The sequence below is a fragment of the Pseudophryne corroboree genome, chromosome 8 (assembly GCF_028390025.1).
Source record: "Pseudophryne corroboree isolate aPseCor3 chromosome 8, aPseCor3.hap2, whole genome shotgun sequence".
In the NCBI taxonomy this organism is placed as follows: Eukaryota; Metazoa; Chordata; class Amphibia; order Anura; family Myobatrachidae; genus Pseudophryne; species Pseudophryne corroboree.
The window spans coordinates 440,974,699-440,995,056 of NC_086451.1; the positions used below are offsets into that span (position 1 = coordinate 440,974,699).

The following is a 20,358-nucleotide window of genomic DNA, read 5'->3' on the forward strand; positions in this document are numbered from 1 at the left end:
AAGTTCTACACACAATACCCCATAATGACAACGTGAAAAGAAAAAAGTTTTTTTTGAGAATTTGCAAATTAAAAATAAAAAACTAAGGAATCACATGTACATAAGTATTCACAGCCTTTGCTCAATACTTTGTTGATGCACCTTTGGCAGCAATTACAGCCTCAAGTCTTTTTGAATATGATGCAACAAGCTTGGCACCCCTATCTTTGGGCAGTTTCGCCCATTCCTCTTTGCAGCGCCTCTCAAGCTCCATCAGGTTGGATGGGAAGCGTCGGTGCGCAGCCATTTTCAGATCTCTCCAGAAATATTCAATCGGATTCAAGTCTGGGCTCTGGCTGGGCCACTCAAGGACATTCACAGAGTTGTTCGGAAGCCAGTACTTTGATATCTTGGCTGTGTGCTTAGGGTTGTTGTCCTGCTGAAAGATGAACCGTCGCCCCAGTCTGAGGTCAAGAGCGCTCTGGAGCAGGTTTTCATCCAGGATGTCTCTGTACATTGCTGCATTCATCTTTCCCTCTATCCTGACTAGACTCACAGTTCCTGCCGCTGAAAAACATCCCCACAGCATGATGCTGCCACCACCATGGTGATGAGTAGTGATGAGCGGGTTCGGTTCCTCGGAATCCAAACCCCCCCCGAACTTCACCCATTTTACACGGTTCCGAGGCAGACTCGGATCCTCCCGCCTTGCTCAGTTAACCCGAGCGCGCACGAACGTCATCATCCCGCTATCGGATTCTCGCGAGATTCGTATTCTATATAAGGAGTCGCGCGTCGCCACCATTTTCACTCGTGCATTGGAGATGATAGGGAAAGGACGTGCAGCGTTCTCTCAGTTTCTGTGTTCAGTGTGCTGCAAATATCTGTGCTCAGTGTGCTGCAAATATCTGTGCTCAGTGTGGTGAAAATATCTACTTTCTCTGCCTCAAAAACGCCCCATATCTGTGCTGCACTGTAGTATATAGTAGGTAGGACAGTGCAGAATTTTGCTGACCAGTGACCGCCAGTATTATATAGCAGTACGGTACAGTAGTCCACTGCTCTATCTACCTCTGTGTCATCAAGTATACTATCCATCCATACCTGTGGTGCATTTTAGTTGTGCGCAGTATATATAGTAGGAGGACAGTGCAGAATTTTGCTGACCACCAGTATATAATATATAGCAGTACGGTACAGTAGTCCACTGCTCTGCCCACCTCTGTGTCGTCAAGTATACTATCCATCCATACCTGAGGTGCATTTTAGTCGTGCGCAGTATATATAGTAGGAGGACAGTGCAGAATTTTGCTGACCACCAGTATATAATATATAGCTGTACGGTACAGTAGTCCATTGCTCTGCCCACCTCTGTGTCGTCAAGTATACTATCCATCCATACCTGTGGTGCATTTTAGTTGGGCGCAGTATATATAGTAGGAGGACAGTGCAGAATTTTGCTGACCACCAGTATATAATATTTAGCAGTACAGTACAGTAGGCCACTGCTCTACCTACCTCTGTGTCGTCAAGTATACTATCCATCCATACCTGTGGTGCATTTTAGTTGTGCGCAGTATATATATAGTAGGAGTACAGTGCAGAATTTTGCTGACCACCAGTATATAATATATAGCAGTACGGTACAGTAGTCCACTGCTCTACCTACCTCTGTGTCGTCAAGTATACTATCCATCCATACCTGTGGTGCATTTTAGTTGTGCGCAGTATATATAGTAGTAGGACAGTGCAGAATTTTGCTGACCACCAGTATATAATATATAGCAGTACGGTACAGTAGGCCACTGCTCTACCTACCTCTGTGTCGTCAAGTATACTATCCATCCATACCTGTGGTGCATTTTAGTTGTGCGCAGTATATATATAGTAGGAGGACAGTGCAGAATTTTGCTGACCACCAGTATATAATATATAGCAGTACGGTACAGTAGTCCACTGCTCTACCTACCTCTGTGTCGTCAAGTATACTATCCATCCATACCTGTGGTGCATTTTAGTTGGGCGCAGTATATATAGTAGGAGGACAGTGCAGAATTTTGCTGACCACCAGTATATAATATTTAGCAGTACAGTACAGTAGGCCACTGCTCTACCTACCTCTGTGTCGTCAAGTATACTATCCATCCATACCTGTGGTGCATTTTAGTTGTGCGCAGTATATATAGTAGTAGGACAGTGCAGAATTTTGCTGACCACCAGTATATAATATATAGCAGTACGGTACAGTAGGCCACTGCTCTACCTACCTCTGTGTCGTCAAGTATACTATCCATCCATACCTGTGGTGCATTTTAGTTGTGCGCAGTATATATATAGTAGGAGGACAGTGCAGAATTTTGCTGACCACCAGTATATAATATATAGCAGTACGGTACAGTAGTCCACTGCTCTACCTACCTCTGTGTCGTCAAGTATACTATCCATCCATACCTGTGGTGCATTTTAGTTGTGCGCAGTATATATAGTAGGAGGACAGTGCAGAATTTTGCTGACCACCAGTATATAATATATAGCAGTATGGTACAGTAGGCCACTGCTCTACCTACCTCTGTGTCATCAAGTATACTATCCATCCATACCTGTGGTGCATTTTAGTTGTGCGCAGTATATATATAGTAGGAGGACAGTGCAGAATTTTGCTGACCACCAGTATATAATATATAGCAGTACGGTACAGTAGGCCACTGCTCTACCTACCTGTGTCGTCAAGTATACTATCCATCCATACCTGTGGTGCATTTTAGTTGGGCGCAGTATATATAGTAGGAGGACAGTGCAGAATTTTGCTGACCACCAGTATATAATATATAGCAGTACAGTACAGTAGGCCACTGCTCTACCTACCTCTGTGTCGTCAAGTATACTATCCATCCATACCTGTGGTGCATTTTAGTTGTGCGCAGTATATATATAGTAGGAGGACAGTGCAGAATTTTGCTGACCACCAGTATATAATATATAGCAGTACGGTACAGTAGTCCACTGCTCTACCTACCTATGTGTCGTCAAGTATACTATCCATCCATACCTGTGGTGCATTTTAGTTGTGCGCAGGATATATAGTATTAGGACAGTGCAGAATTTTGCTGACCACCAGTATATAATATATAGCAGTATGGTACAGTAGGCCACTGCTCTACCTACCTCTGTGTTGTCAAGTATACTATCCATCCATACCTGTGGTGCATTTTAGTTGTGCGCAGTATATATATAGTAGGAGGACAGTGTAGAATTTTGCTGACCACCAGTATATAATATATAGCAGTACGGTACAGTAGTCCACTGCGCTACCTACCTCTGTGTCGTCAAGTATACTATCCATCCATACCTGTGGTTCATTTTAGTTGTGCGCAGTATATATAGTAGGAGGACAGTGCAGAATTTTGCTGACCACCAGTATATAATATATAGCAGTATGGTACAGTAGGCCACTGCTCTACCTACCTCTGTGTCATCAAGTATACTATCCATCCATACCTGTGGTGCATTTTAGTTGGGCGCAGTATATATATATATATATAGTAGGAGGACAGTGCAGAATTTTGCTGACCACCAGTATATAATATATAGCAGTACGGTACAGTAGGCCACTGCTCTACCTACCTCTGTGTTGTCAAGTATACTATCCATCCATACCTGTGGTGCATTTCAGTTGTGCGCAGTATATATATATAGTAGGAGGACAGTGCAGAATTTTGCTGACCACCAGTATATAATATATAGCAGTACGGAACAGTAGTCCACTGCGCTACCTACCTCTGTGTCGCCAAGTATACTATCCATCCATACCTGTGGTGCATTTTAGTTGTGCGCAGTATATATAGTAGGAGGACAGTGCAGAATTTTGCTGACCACCAGTATATAATATATAGCAGTATGGTACAGTAGGCCACTGCTCTACCTACCTCTGTGTCATCAAGTATACTATCCATCCATACCTGTGGTGCATTTTAGTTGTGCGCAGTATATATATAGTAGGAGGACAGTGCAGAATTTTGCTGACCACCAGTATATAATATATAGCAGTACGGTACAGTAGCCACTGCTCTACCTACCTATGTGTCGTCAAGTATACTATCCATCCATACCTGTGGTGCATTTTAGTTATGCGCAGTATATATAGTATTAGGACAGTGCAGAATTTTGCTGACCACCAGTATATAATATATAGCAGTACGGTACAGTAGGCCACTGCTCTACCTACCTCTGTGTTGTCAAGTATACTATCCATCCATACCTGTGGTGCATTTTAGTTGTGCGCAGTATATATATAGTAGGAGGACAGTGCAGAATTTTGCTGACCACCAGTATATAATATATAGCAGTACGGTACAGTAGTCCACAGCGCTACCTACCTCTGTGTCGTCAAGTATACTATCCATCCATACCTGTGGTGCATTTTAGTTGTGCGCAGTATATATAGTAGGAGGACAGTGCAGAATTTTGCTGACCACCAGTATATAATATATAGCAGTATGGTACAGTAGGCCACTGCTCTACCTACCTCTGTGTCATCAAGTATACTATCCATCCATACCTGTGGTGCATTTTAGTTGTGCGCAGTATATATATATATATATATATATATATAGTAGGAGGACAGTGCAGAATTTTGCTGACCACCAGTATATAATATATAGCAGTACGGTACAGTAGGCCACTGCTCTACCTACCTGTGTCGTCAAGTATACTATCCATCCATACCTGTGGTGCATTTTAGTTGTGCGCAGTATATATATATATAGTAGGAGGACAGTGCAGAATTTTGCTGACCACCAGTATATAATATACTGTACGGTGCAGTAGTACGGTGCAGTAGGCCATTTCTATTGATATATTACTGGCATATAATTCCACACATTAAAAAATGGAGAACAAAAATGTTGAGGGTAAAATAGGGAAAGACTCAAGATCCACTTCCACCTCGTGCTGAAGCTGATGCCACTAGTCATGGCAGAGACGATGAAATGCCATCAACGTCGTCTGCCAAGGCCGATGCCCAATGTCATAGTAGAGAGCATGTAAAATCCAAAAAACAAAAGTTCAGTAAAATGACCCAAAAATCAAAATTTAAAGCGTCTGATGAGAAGCGTAAACTTGCCAATATGCCATTTACGACACGGAGTGGCAAGGAATGGCTGAGGCCCTGGCCTATGTTCATGGCTAGTGGTTCAGATTCACATGAGGATGGAAGCACTCATCCTCTCGCTAGAAAACTGCAGTGCCACTCATAGATGGGCCAGGTGTTTGTGTCGGCCACTTGGGTCGCTTAGCTTAGTCACACAGCTACCTCATTGCACCTCTTTTTTTCTTTGCATCATGTGCTGTTTGGGGACTATTTTTTAAATCTGCCATCCTGTCTGACACTGCAGTGCCACTCCTAGATGGGACAGGTGTTTGTGTCGGCCACTTGGGTCGCTTAGCTTAGTCATCCAGCGACCTCGGTGCAAATTTTAGGACTAAAAATAATATTGTGAGGTGTTCAGAATAGACTGGAAATGAGTGGAAATTATGGTAATTGAGGTTAATAATACTATGGGATCAAAATGACCCCCAAATTCTATGATTTAAGCTGTTTTTGAGGGTTTTTTGTAAAAAAGACCCGAATCCAAAACACACCCGAATCCGACAAAAAATTTTCAGGGAGGTTTTGACAAAACGCGTCCGAATCCAAAACACGGCCGCGGAACCGAATCCAAAACCAAAACACAAAACCCGAAAAATTTCCGGTGCACATCACTAGTGATGAGCGGTGCCTGGTTTCCTCCAAACATGACGCCTGGCATTCACTCCAAAGAGTTCAATCTAAGTCCCATCAGACCAGAGAATTTTGTTTATCATGGTCTAATAGTACTTCTGGTGCATCTTGGCAAACTCCAGGCGGGCTGCCATGTGCTTTTTACTAAGGAGTGGCTTCCATCTGGCCACTCTACCATACAGGCCTGATTGGTGGATTGCTGCAGAGATGGTTGTCATTCTGGAAGGTTCTCCTCTCTCCACAGAGGAATGTAGTTCAGACAGAGTGACCATCAGGTTCTTGATCACCTCCCTGATTAGGGCCCTTCTTCCACGATCGCTCAGTTTAGATGGCCGGCCAGCTCTAGGAAGAGTCCTGGTGGTTCCGAACTTCTTCTATTTACGCATGATGAAGGCCACTGTGCTCATTGTGACCTTCAAAGCAGAAGATATTTTTCTGTACACTTCCCCAGATTTGTGCCTCGAGACAATCCTGTCTCGGAGGTCTACAAACAATTACTTTGACTTCATGCTTGGTTTGTGCTCAGACATGCACTGTCAAGTGTGGGACCTTATATAGACAGGTGTGTGCCTTTCCAAATCATGTCCAATTGACTGAATTTACCACAGGTGGACTCCAATTAAGCTGTAGGAACATCTCAAGGATTATAAGTGGAAACAGGATGCAACTGAGCTCAATTTTGAGCTTCATGGCAAAGTCTGTGAATACTTATGTACATGTGATTTCTTAGTTTTTTATTTTTCATAATTTTGCAAAAATTACATTCAGGGCTGTCTTAACAGCAGTGTAGGCCCCTGGGCACAACAATGCACTGGGCCCCCTACCCATCCTCCAGCGGTAGGGGTGGGGGGTGCTATCAGCGTAGTTTTGATGTCCTGCGGGCGGTAAAGGGTGTTCTATCTTCCGCTCAGCGTGTAGAACCTGGAACAGTAATTTCTGCTAATTACTCTTTTACTGCACAGATGGAGATAAACTGTAGAAGGGGGCATTGGGCTGAATGAAGAAGCCCTGGTACATGATTCCAGGGTAGTAGGGTTTTTTTAATACGTTGGGGAGGGGTGGATAGTGGAGTGGGCTTAATATTTATAATTTTCCAGTGGGAGGGTAGCTTGCTTGACTGCAGATATCTCAGGTTCCTGAAAATATATTTCTTAGCTTTGAATGGGATAAAAAAAACTAGAGAGTCCCACCTTTCAGATGGTTCTGGCGACTTGGGGATCAGAATTCAGGAGCCAAAGCAATTCACCAATGAAAATCTAAAACTACATATTAGGCATGTGAAGCTGGAGCAGGTACCAGCTGCTTGAAGGCTGATATCTCTGGTTCTGGGCATAGTAGAGACAAACTGCCAGTGTCCACTAAAAGGGGAGAGTCCCAGCTTTTGTCATCTACCCTCAGAAATACTCTAAGTCAGACAAATCCCGAGATATCAGGCTGGGAAGAACAATTAACAGGCTTGGTTGGGGAGCACTGCTTTCAAGTCAGATATCTCCGGTTCCCCAGGGCCGATTTTCAAAAATCAGATACCCCTGGAAAGAGGGGACCCTCAGCTATCAGCCTAGGGCCCTTATACACCTGGGGCCCTTGGGCAAGAGCCCATTGAGCCCATACGAAAAGACGGCCCTGATTACATTGTCATTGTGGGGTATTGGGTGTAGAGTTTTGAGGGGAAAAATGAATGAATAAGGCTGCAACATAACAAAATGTGGAAAAAGTGATGTGCTTTGAATACTTTCCTGATGCACTGTATATATACACACACATATATATATATATATATATATATATATATATATATATATTAGCATGTGGAAATGGCACTCTAGGAGCTGTAACAATGCGGGGTGCCTTCCTGAGAGAGAGTATAAGATACCAGTATCCTTTTATATAGAAGGAAAGGCGGCACTCATCCGGTCTTTGAAATAGGTGGAATAGGTGCAGTTTATTCACACAACGTTTCAAGGCACCACGGCCATTTCATCGGCCGTTTCATTCATGTGTAGTGTAATTTGTTAAAACATAACTTTTAATGGCATACACTTCAAAAGATCAGACGACATTTAGTACAAACATTTAATTCAAAAAATTATTCACTAAGGTAGGAAAGTCGCCTCCTTTGTAGTCGGTGTTGCTTCAATGGGCATTGCCGAGTGTGATCCCTGATCTGGATGAGAGAGTGTATATGGTAAGAGAGAAGTACTCAGTAGAATGTAGAGGTGTATCGATATTGCAAACCATGTATTGATGGATCACTCCGTCTTTGTTCATATACATTTGTAATGTATGTGATACAGGAATAATCCTAAATCGTGGTTCATGCAGGTAGATACGTAATGTAGAACTATCATGGGCATATACTGAATAATCAGTATATTGCCTCAGCATTGCTTAAGTAAGATAATAAAGTTGCATAACATTTTCTTTAACATTTACCAGTAAATATTGAAGATAATCGTTATGCAACTGTATTATTTACTAAATGTCGTCTGATCTTTTGAAGTGTATACCATTAAAAGTTACGTTTTAACAAATTACACTACACATGAATATATATATATATATATATATATATATATAGAAATAAATAGTGGGGAGTATAAGCGCTTAGAAGTGATGTAACAACTTTTCAAGGGAAAACAGAGTGAGGTGGGTATAATTAAAACCAATAGTACTTATCTGGTTTTACACAAATTTCCAACCGTGGTTGATCATTTTGGGATTCACATGTAAAGAAAGAATATAACAGAACATAGTGTGTACTGTTTCAACAGAGTAATTGTCGTATAGCAATATAGAGCAATCAATTTAGGGAACGTGCTTATTCCCAATTCTGTGAATTTGATAGCCCAGACATTTTAAACGTAAACAGATAACAGTTTAATATACAAGACATACAGATGGCTACACTAAAAACGTACAAGATAAAAGATATATTGAGGCTTATCTGTCCATCTAAAAGGGACTCAGCAGCAGACTGTCCCGATATAAAAAAAAGCCAAAATGCATGCGTACAGATGTTTTAAAAGTTCAAAAGCTTATCTGTCCATTAGAGGAATTTCGGCATCAGCAGCATAGTCCCAACGCGTTTCGTCCGTTCAAGAGCCTGGACTTCTTTAAAATACGTGACAGACTTTGTCTGTGAGATCCGGCGGCGGTGGAACGCAATTTGGAACGCACCGCCGTCTAGATGTGCCGTGGAACGCATCGCCAACTTTGATGCGTTTTTTAACTCGTTTTTAGGTCACACATTCACTTATTAATTTAAGTTGTCAGTATTCACCTCCCTGTTTTTGATTAATATGTTTATCATACATCGCGCTGGTGATATCTATACACCAGTGGGCTTTTTCCGGACACTTCCGCAAACAAGATGGCGGTGCGTTCCACCCATCATTTCTAGCGGCGGAAGTGACGCATCAAAGTTGGCGATGCGTTCCACGGCACATCTAGACGGCGGTGCGTTCCAAATTGCGTTCCACCGCCGCCGGATCTCACAGACAAAGTCTGTCACGTATTTTAATCACCCTGCACTTGAATTGGCACTATTTTTACACATCTCTGCCTTCTGTATTATAAATCTAGCTTATAGCTATTTAGCAATACATCTTTTTGTCTCAAATTCTGTGACCACTGTACACATCACAACAGGAAGTGATGTCAGAGACTAACCATGTGCTACTTCCACTTGAATGGTATAAAATGGGAGCATTATGGATACACTGGTCATATCCCCTTGAAGAAGTCCAGGCTCTTGAACGGACGAAACGCGTTGGGACTATGCTGCTGATGCCGAAATTCCTCTAATGGACAGATAAGCTTTTGAACTTTTAAAACATCTGTACGCATGCATTTTGGCTTTTTTTATATCGGGACAGTCTGCTGCTGAGTCCCTTTTAGATGGACAGATAAGCCTCAATATATCTTTTATCTTGTACTTTTTTAGTGTAGCCATCTGTATGTCTTGTATATTAAACTGTTATCTGTTTACGTTTAAAATGTCTGGGCTATCAAATTCACAGAATTGGGAATAAGCACGTTCCCTAAATTGATTGCTCTATATTGCTATACGACAATTACTCTGTTGAAACAGTACACACTATGTTCTGTTATATTCTTTCTTTACATGTGAATCCCAAAATGATCAACCACGGTTGGAAATTTGTGTAAAACCAGATAAGTACTATTGGTTTTAATTATACCCACCTCACTCTGTTTTCCCTTGAAAAGTTGTTACATCACTTCTAAGCGCTTATACTCCCCACTATTTATTTCTGTTATTAAGTGTATACCCTACACACATTCTGTATTATGAGCAGCTACTCTTAAAAGAGATAAGGATTGTCACTCACAACTTTCTAATATTGCACACTGGTACTGAAGCGCCTAGGTCTCCGCTATTCTATATATATATATATATATATATATATATATAAAATAAAAGGTGTGCCCCAGATAGACTAATCAGTCTGCTTGCTCTTCGCAAAGTCCTCTCTTTGAATGGGTGTGGATCATAGAGTCAACAGTAATAGGTTGACAGTCATTAGGTCGACCACTATTGGTCGACAGTGACTAGGTCGACACCTGAAATAGGTCGACACGGTCATTAGGTGGACATGGAAAAAAAGGTCGATGTGAGGTTTTTTTTTAAAACATTGGTGTCGTTTTCTTTGTAAAGTGACCGGGAACCCCAATTAGTGCATCGCCCCCACTGCACTCGACACAGGTTACTATTTCCAATCGTACTCCACGTGGATCGTAAAGTATGAAAAAGTTTTAAAAAATGTCATGTCGACATTTTCATATGTCGACCTTTGCCATGTTGACCTAGTGACCATGTTGACCTATAGTCCATGTCTACCTAATGCATGTCGACCAATAGTGGTCGACCTAATGAGTGCCGACCTAAAGACCGGATCCCCTTTGAGTACTATTTCCATTCATAGCCCACGTTGATAGTAAAAAAGTTTTAAAATGTTTGCAAAGCATGTAAAAAAAACATGTTTTGTCCATTGTCATGTCGACAGTTTGAACCCGTCGATCTTTTGTACCTGTCAACTTTAAGCTCTGTCGACCTTTTGTGCCTTCCTACCTTTTGTGCCTGTCGACAGAATGCATGTCGACCATATGGTATTGACCTTTTGACTGTCTAACTAGACACTGTCTATCTATCATCCAGCTACCGTGGCAACATTAGCAATGTGTTAACTATGGGGGTAATTCTGAGTTGATCGCAGCAGGAAATTTTTTAGCAGTTGGGCAAAACCATGTGCACTGCAGGGGAGGCAGATGTAACATGTGCAGAGAGAGTTAGATTTGGGTGTGGTGTGTTCAAACCGAAATCTAAATTTCCAGTTACATTACCTCTGCACAGTCCCCATAATCTCACATTTTGTCTTCCAACATTGCTGGGTGATCATATCATACAACCCACTAAGAATCTAGCAATCTGGGGAAATATTATGTAACAGGTAGCATCTATCCTTGTGTATCAGTACCTATTTCCCTATAGATTGAAAGCTTGCGAGCAGGGCCTTCCTACCGCTATGTCTGTCTTTGCCCTGTTTTGTTCTATAACTGTTGTTCTAATTGTAAAGCGCAACGGAATATGCTGCGCTATATAAGAAACTGCTAATAAATAAATAAATAAATTGCAGTGTAAAAATAAAGCAGCCAGTATTTACCCTGCACAGAAACAATATAACCCACCCAAATCTAACTCTCTCTGCACGTGTTACATCTGCCCCCCCTGCAGTGCACATGGTTTTGCCCAACTGCTAAAAAATTTCCTGCTGCGATCAACTTGGAATTACCCCCAATATTTTTTGATCAATTTAGTGGTACCTTAATGAGGAACAAAAGTTTATTCTTTCAAAACAACAAGACACCGCTCACTGATTCCAAATGTTTGTACGCAGTGTTAATTTTGACAAGGATTTTCAATTTAGTGTTAGTTTTAGGAGCTTACTTAAAATTGCAGTTGGTTTATAGTCACATTTTAGCCTTTTGCTTCATTTTAGTCAATATTTAGTCAGTGAATCCAAGTTTTCATTTTAGTCAATGTTTTAGTCATAACTTTTGCAAACAGTTTAATGATACTGTAATAGACTTTGCTGAAGAACATTTCTCAAAAATTCCCTTTCTTTGCATACCTTTAACTGCGTGTTTAGTAATCTAGGTTCAGTAGACTGAGAATGTGTTACATACTGAGTCTGACTTACCAAAATGCCTAAGGGGGTTATTCAGAGATGGTCGCAGATTACTGCATACGCAGCAAGATCCATTTCCTCATATGCTGGCAGCTGCCCAGCATAGGGCAATTGAGGTTGAGCCCTGCCAGTGCAGCATGAGTGCGCTGTCAGGCGGTCCTCCGCCATTTTTTTTATCAGAGTGGCTGCTCCCGGCACGCCCCCATTCGGCCCACCATGCCCAAGAAATGCTACGTCGCCTCCCACCAGGATGCCCACCGCTGTCAATCATCTTGAGGCCGCATCCACCACAAGGAGAAAGGCCGTGCACTTGTGTACAAGACGCAACCGTCGCGTCAGACAAACAGCGGCCAACTAAGCAGTCCAAGGCAGCATAGAATGGTTGCAGGGAGTAAGACGTCGGAGACATTTCTACTGTGTATGGGATTGCAGTTGCAAGCAGTAACACGCCCCTTAAAACGGTTGCAACACGCCTGCACTCAGTCACTTTGCAAAAGAAAATTCTCTCTGCAACCGCCATCGCAAGATCATGGCGGTACATGTGCACTGCGAATAAATGCTTACACACACCACCGATAATAGATCAGCTGCAAATAAACCGGGTTTGCTTACATCTCTGACTCAGGTTCTGTATGCACTGACACAGCAGCACAGCGCGTCCGGGAACTATTTTAAAATGTTGGCAACTATTGGTGAAAATAAATATATCTATAAATAATCCCTGAGGAGGTTTTATGCAGCTATTTTAGAAGTGTTGTTCTCAGTTCCTGATATATATATATATATATATATATATATATATATATATATATATATATATATATATATATATATATAGGCCTCTGTGTGTTATCTCCTACTGTGACTCCTGACACCTACAGTATCTCCTAGTCTAATCACGTCTGACGTCCCTGCAATATACGTGTGTGTGTGTGTGTGTGTGTGTGTGTGTGTGTGTGTGTGTGTGTGTGTGTCTGTCTGTCTGTCTGTCTATCTATCATCTATGTATGTATCTATCTATCGATCATCTATGTATCTGTCTATCTATCATCTATCTATCTATCTATCTATCTATCATATCTCCTGTCTGTCTGTCTATCTATTTATCTATCTATCTATCTATTAACTATGTATCTATCTATCTATGTATATAATTATCTATCTATCATCTATGTATGTATCTATCTATGTATCTATTTATTTATTTATTTAATTATTTATCTATCATCAATGTATCTATCTATCATCAATGTATCTATTTATCTATCTATCATCTATGTATCTATTTATCGATCGATCGATCATCTCTGTATCTATCTATCGGTCATCTATCTATCTATCTATCTATTATCTATGTATCTATCTATTTATCTATCTATCGATTGATCATCTATGTATCTATCTATTATCTATGTATCTATCTATCATCTATGTATCTATTTATTTATCTATCTATCTATTATCTATCAATCTATCATCTATGTATCTATTCATCTTTCTATCTATCTATCTATCTATCATCTATGTATCTATTTATTTATTTATCTATCATGTATGTATGTATCTATCTATCAATCATCTTTCTATCTATCTATCTATCTATCTATCTATCAATCATCTTTGTATGTATCTATTTATTTATCTATCTATCTATCTATCTATCATCTATGTATCTATTTATCTATCTTTTTATCATCTATATATCTATCTATCTATTTATCATATATCTTTATGTCTATCTATCTATCTATCTATCATCTTTCTTTCTATTTATATACAGCTTTATATGAACATACTGTGTATACTAAAGACAATCACAGAAACTGTATATTATGCATTTAGCACAGAGCAAAGCTGACTGTTTATTTATATGCTCTTCGGGTAATTCCCGCTGGGGAGATGCAGATGGAAAAAGACACGGATGGAGTGAATTGCATCATCTTGTCCCTCTGTTTGCCACAGTGCAATGCCATGATTCGTAGCACTGCACAGGGAGTCTGGGTCATCATGCGGCTTAACAGTGCTCCGGTGCACCCGGTGGTGGTCCGTACCCTAAGTGCATGATGTTGCGCAGAGGGGGCGGGGCCGCAGGCATTGGGAAGTGCAGCACCACACAGAGTGTCCTGAGGATGCCCCGAGCAGCTGCAAAGGCGGCATGGTGAGGATGCTCCGGGTGGCACTGTTGCAGGGAAAGTGGCTGCAGGGTGCTGTTCCATTCACCCCGCACACCACAAGCAAGGGCCATGGGGCAGCAACAGTGCCACCCACAGATCAGTGAGCACTGTGTGGCAGCACCGCTCGCACACCACTAGTTATGGCATTAGCATCCAGGGGTGTAGCGAGGGTGGCTCTGGTGGAGCTCGTGCTCCGGGCGCCAAAAAGTTACACTGTACCGTGGCCCACTGTACAGGCAGCCGCAGAGTGGGAGGAGGAGGAGTAGAGGGGGGCACACTGACTCGGACTCAGAGACTAGGTAGGGAACAGGGCAGGCCTAAGGCCACAGAAGGTGACACTGACAGCCAGCACATGCCGGAGCTCTGCCGCCCTTTTTATATGTCTCACTGTCTGCTTGTAGCTGTGCGGCAGGGTTACTTCTGTCCTGCTACATCACTCTCTGTCCCCGCTGCTGCAGCACCTCTTTCTGTCCCAGCTGCTGCAGCATCTCTTTCTGCCCCAGCTGCTGCAGCATCTCTTTCTGCCCCAGCTGCTGCAGCACCTCCTTCTGCCCCATCTGCTGCAGCACCTCACTCTGTCTCGGATGCTGCAGCACCTCTTTCTGCTCCTGGCTGCTTCACCACCTCTTTCACCCTTGTCTGCTAAAGCACCTCTCTCTGCCCCAGCTGTTGCAGCACCTCTCTCTGTCCTGGCTGCTACAGCACCTCTCTCGCCCTAGCTGCTGCTGCAGCACCCTTTCTCTGCATTAGAAGCTACAGAGTAACATGTATAAGCGGCTCTACTGTGTGGCGTTACATGTAAAAAGGGCTCTACTGTGTAGCGTAAAGTGTATAAGGGGTACTACCATGTGGTGTAATGTGAATAATGGACACTACTGTGCGGTGTAAGCTGTATTGTTACTATTCTGTGGCCACTTTCTCACACCACTACCCTAGCTGCAGAGTAGTGCTGACCAGGTGCGGCCTCCATTCAAATGCTGGGAGCAGGCTGGGGGCAGTGCCGGAGTGTTGGGCTTCCCTCAGGCGACGGACAAAGGAGGTGTGACATGTGGTCATGCCCTCTAAAATGGCACACAGCAGGGTGTGTAACCTCATGGGGGTGAGGCCACACCCCCTTTTCTGCAAGGCGCCGACCTTTTGGGGACCCATGCTTTTGGCATGCTCAGGATTCCGATTTGGAATTCGGAAAAGTTGGGCGGTATCGGCAAAGTTAGATGCACACCCTGCATCCTCCATCCAGTGCCTCATGCCTCAAGGGAGTCCATAATTCCTAGCACATACACGGACTGCCTCCACTCTGTGTAGATGATATTTATTTATATCGTCCCAGTATTATTCATTAAGCAGTAATAAAACAAGGCTGTGTAATTACAGACAAACAGAAAGTAAAGAGGGTGCTACTCACAACCTCACAAGTCAGAGGATTGTGTGAGGATGGGCAAAGAACACATGTAAGTTTTGTGCAAACTGTGTAAGTATCTACTCAGTTTAAACAAAACTTACATGTGTTCTTTGCCCACCCTCACACAATTAGGTAGAATAGCTCATGCAGGTTACGTGGGTAGTTCTGGAATTTGATAAGCTGCCTGAAGAGGTGAGTTTTCAGGGAACACTTGAAGGGCTGGAGACTAGAGGAAAGTCTTATACGTGGGAGGGCATTCTGTAGAATGGGTGCAGCCTGAAATTAGTCCTGTACTAATGAATGGGAGCATGTTATTCGTGTGGATGAGATACACAGATCTAGAGAGGAAGAGCTGGGAGATATTTAGGGGGACATGTACTAAGCAGTGATAAAAGTGGAGAAGTGGGCCAGTGGAGAAGTTGCCCATGGCAACCAATCAGCTGGTCTGAATACTTTTATAGTATGCTAATTATAAATGTTACGGGAGGATATGGGCGTATCCTGGAGAAGTTTCATAGATGTATGTAACAGGACTAGGATACAGATTGAATGTGGGGAATAAAGGACAATTCTGAGTCAGGGATGACACCTAGGCAGCGAGTTTTGGGGGTACGGTGGATTGTTGGCCACCCATGATGTGCACTTGTCATTCTAAACCTCCAGGACCCCACAGACAAGGTCCAAAAAGTAGACAAGTATGTACTGAGGTCAGCAATCTGTTTCTTTCTGGTGCACTTATCTGTGAGTAGAATCTTGTTCACTGTGATGTAAAATAATTTGTTTTCCTTGTTCTGCTGCTGCCTTAGGCCGGGTACATTCTGCATTTAGAAACGGTTCAAACACCGGTGAGAGCACATTTCAGACATGACATGCAATTGTTTTACTTGCACGCAGGGGGGCATAGCCGCAAAGCATTGACTGGAGGACGTACAGTAGCATTCTGAGCACGCCTGAAAACTGGTGACATCCTGAGTGGGCATAGAGTCACCCCACCACTTACTCATTTCCATGCCATCAGTGCTCCCTGTGTCCCAAACAGCGACTCTGATACTATATGTTCACCCTCACATCAGGCACCGAACTACCTTCTACTCCCTGTGACTCACCTAGGCTGGCCTTCAAGATACAGCGGGAGATGTATCAAGACTTGGAGAGAAAAAAAAGTTGAGGAGTTGCCCTAAGCAACCAATCAGCTTATAGCTGTCATTTATCTAGCCCAGTCTTTGTAATGACCGTTCAAAGCTGATTGAATGCTTTGGCCAACTTGTCTACTTTATCTCTGTGAAAGGCTTCATACATCTCCTCTACAGTCAGTTGCCCTACCCTGGCACATTGTCCAGAGTTTGTTGGTTTACTGCTATGTTGTTCCTAAGATAGGTCAACCTACATTTACTGTACTTATGATTTGTCAAGTTAAACCATTGCTATGTATAATATTCCCTGTACGGCACTGCAGACACTGGGCTCGATTCAGAGGTGGACTCTGCCGCATCCATTGCCGGAGTCGGGGGTGTGATACTATGCAAATGCTAGTGTCAGCCTTCCCCTTGTGCACTAGCGTGCGCTGGGGTGTGCCAGCCCTGAGATTCAGACGTTTTGCACTTTAAAAATACAAGACAACTAGAAAATAGAGATGAGCGGGTTCGGTTCCTCGGAATCCGAACCCCCCCACCCCCCCCCGAACTTCAGCCTTTTTACACGGGTCCGAGGCAGACTCGGATCTTCCCGCCTTGCTCGGTTAACCCGAGCGCGCCCGAACGTCATCATCCCGCTGTCGGATTCTCGCGAGGCTCGGATTCTATCGCGAGACTCGGATTCTATATAAGGAGCCGCGCGTCGCCGCCATTTTCACACATGCATTGAGATTGATAGGGAGAGGACGTGGCTGGCGTCCTCTCCGTTAGAATAGATAGAGACACTTGAGTTGATTTACTACTAACTTAGTAATTTTGGGGAGCATTAGGAGTACTCAGAGTGCAGAGTTTTGCTGATAGTTACTAGTGACCACCACCAGTTTTATTTATTATTTAATATAATCCGTTCTCTGCCTGAAAAAAAACGATACACAGTCACATACCATATCTGTGCTCAGCCTCAGTGTGCTGCATGATAATATCATCTATGTATATCTGACTGTGCTGAGTGCTCACTGCTCACACAGCTGAATTGTGGGGGAGACTGGGGTGCAGTAATAGCAGGAGTACAGTGCACACTTTTGCTGCCAGTGTGACTGACCAGTGACCACCAGTATATTGTCTGCCTGAAAAAGTTAAACACTCCTGTGGTGTTTTTTTTTTTTATTCTATAAACGCATTCTGCTGACAGTGTCCAGCAGGTCCGTCATTCATTATATTATATAAATATTTACCTGCAGTAGTGTTATATTTTTTTTGTTCATCTCTATCATCTTTATCATCTCTATATTAGCAGACGCAGTACGGTAGTCCACGGCTGTGGCTACCTCTGTGTCGTCAGTGCTCGTCCATAATTGTATACCTACCTGTGGTGGGGTTTTTTTTTCTATCTTCTTCATACTAGTAGTTTAGGAGTCTGCTGACAGTGTCCAGCAGGTCCGTCATTGTATTATATATACCTGCAGTAGTGATATATATATATTTTTTATATCATTATCATCTCTATACTAGCAGACGCAGTACGGTAGTCCACGGATGTAGCTACCTCTGTGTCGTCAGTGCTCGTCCATAATTGTATACCTACCTGTGGTGGGGTTTTTTTTTCTATCTTCTTCATACTAGTAGTTTAGGAGTCTGCTGACAGTGTCCAGCAGGTCCGTCATTATATTATATATACCTGCAGTAGTGATATATATATATTTTTTATATCATTATCATCTCTATACTAGCAGACGCAGTACGGTAGTCCACGGCTGTAGCTACCTCTGTGTCGTCAGTGCTCGTCCATAATTGTATACCTACCTGTGGTGGGGTTTTTTTTTCTATCTTCTTCATACTAGTAGTTTAGGAGTCTGCTGACAGTGTCCAGCAGGTCCGTCATTATATTATATATACCTGCAGTAGTGATATATATATATTTTTTATATCATTATCATCTCTATACTAGCAGACGCAGTACGGTAGTCCACGGCTGTAGCTACCTCTGTGTCGTCAGTGCTCGTCCATAATTGTATACCTACCTGTGGTGGGGTTTTTTTTCTATCTTCTTCATACTAGTAGTTTAGGAGTCTGCTGACAGTGTCCAGCAGGTCCGTCATTATATTATATATACCTGCAGTAGTGATATATATATTTTTTATATCATTATCATCTCTATACTAGCAGATGCAGTACGGTAGTCCACGGCTGTAGCTACCTCTGTGTCGTCAGTGCTCGTCCATAATTGTATACCTACCTGTGGTGGGGTTTTTTTTTCTATCTTCTTCATACTAGTAGTTTAGGAGTCTGCTGACAGTGTCCAGCAGGTCCGTCATTATATTATATATACCTGCAGTAGTGATATATATATATTTTTTATATCATTATCATCTCTATACTAGCAGACGCAGTACGGTAGTCCACGGCTGTAGCTACCTCTGTGCCGTCAGTGCTCGTCCATAATTGTATACCTACCTGTGGTGGGGTTTTTTTTTCTATCTTCTTCATACTAGTAGTTTAGGAGTCTGCTGACAGTTTCCAGCAGGTCCGTCATTATATTATATATACCTGCAGTAGTGATATATATATATTTTTTATATCATTATCATCTCTATACTAGCAGACGCAGTACGGTAGTCCATGGCTGTAGCTACCTCTGTGTCGTCAGTGCTCGTCCATAATTGTATACCTACCTGTGGTGGGGGTTTTTTTTCTATCTTCTTCATACTAGTAGTTTAGGAGTCTGCTGACAGTGTCCAGCAGGTCCGTCATTATATTATATATACCTGCAGTAGTGATATATATATATTTTTTATATCATTATCATCTCTATACTAGCAGACGCAGTACGGTAGTCCACGGCTGTAGCTACCTCTGTGTCGTCAGTGCTCGTCCATAATTGTATACCTACCTGTGGTGGGGGGTTTTTTTCTATCTTCTTCATACTAGTAGTTTAGGAGTCTGCTGACAGTGTCCAGCAGGTCCGTCATTATATTATATATACCTGCAGTAGTGATATATATATTTTTTTTATATCATTATCATCTCTATACTAGCAGACGCAGTACGGTAGTCCACGGCTGTAGCTACCTCTGTGTCGTCAGTCACTCGTCATCCATAAGTATACTAGTATCCATCCATCTCCATTGTTTACCTGAGGTGCCTTTTAGTTGTGCCTATTAAAATATGGAGAACAAAAATGTTGAGGTTCCAAAAATAGGGAAAGATCAAGATCCACTTCCACCTCGTGCTGAAGCTGCTGCCACTAGTCATGGCCGAGACAATGAAATTCCATCAACGTCGTCTGCCAAGGCCGATGCCCAATGTCATAGTACAGAGCATGTAAAATCCAAAAAACAAAATATCAGTAAAAAAAGGACTCAAAAAGCTAAAATAAAATCGTCGGAGGAGAAGCGTAAACTTGCCAATATGCCATTTACCACACGGAGTGGCAAGGAACGGCTGAGGCCCTGGCCTATGTTCATGGCTAGTGGTTCAGCTTCACATGAGGATGGAAGCACTCAGCCTCTTGCTAGAAAAATGAAAATACTTAAGCTGGCAAAAGCACAGCAAAGAACTGTGCGTTCTTCGAAATCACAAATCCACAAGGAGAGTCCAATTGTGTCGGTTGCGATGCCTGACCTTCCCAACACTGGACGTGAAGAGCATGCGCCTTCCACCATTTGCACGCCCCCTGCAAGTGCTG

The 20,358-nt window shown here is 42.6% G+C and overlaps 1 protein-coding gene across 6 annotated transcripts in view; it reads right to left on the reverse strand.

Annotated features, from left to right (window-relative positions):
- LTB (lymphotoxin beta) overlaps positions 1 to 20,358 on the reverse strand; it is a 149,799-nt gene that overhangs the window by 45,472 nt on the left and 83,969 nt on the right. The gene's annotated exons all lie outside the window — the stretch shown is intronic.